Below are 652 nucleotides of genomic sequence, written 5' to 3' on the forward strand. Positions count from 1 at the left end.
GGCCGGAACAAAAGCATGGCTGGAGTGTCTGTGTGAACTAATATAAATTCAAAGTAAACATCGTTACATAAAAGGGGACGGTCTTTTTTTTTTTTTTTTAGTTTTATTCATTTCAAACAGGCCGGATCCGGCCCGGGGGCCGTAGTTTGCCCACGGCTGTGCCAGAATGTACATCTATCTCATGCCCAGCCCGGGATGCCCTGAGCACGCGGGAGTCCCACAGTGAACCTGCAGCTGCTGACCTGCGAGGTAACTGGATGAGGGGCGCCGGGGAGAGGGCCATTTACAAAAAGAGGGACTCTGACCCGGAGACCGAGGTCTGGCTAAAGGCTTCGTGCGGCTCCACGGTGACCAAAGGAGCTGCAAACTGGAACAGCCAGGCATCGCCACCTCTCACCGACATTATTTATTTTATTTTTAAAAATAGATTTTATTGACTTTTTACAGAGAGGAAGGGAGAGGGAGAGAGAATTAGAAACATCGGTGAGAGAGAAACATCGATCAGCTGCCTCCTGCACGCCCCCCACTGGGGATGTGCCCGCAACCAAGGTACATGCCCTTGGCCGGAATCGAACCCGGGACCCTTCAGTCCGAAGGCTGATGCTCTATCCGCTGAGCCACACCAGATAGGGCTCACCTACTTTAATAACAA

This window comes from Myotis yumanensis, unplaced genomic scaffold (assembly GCF_028538775.1).
Source record: "Myotis yumanensis isolate MYYU_CA2020_CCGP unplaced genomic scaffold, mMyoYum1.0.hap1 SCAF_20, whole genome shotgun sequence".
Taxonomy (NCBI): domain Eukaryota; kingdom Metazoa; phylum Chordata; class Mammalia; order Chiroptera; family Vespertilionidae; genus Myotis; species Myotis yumanensis.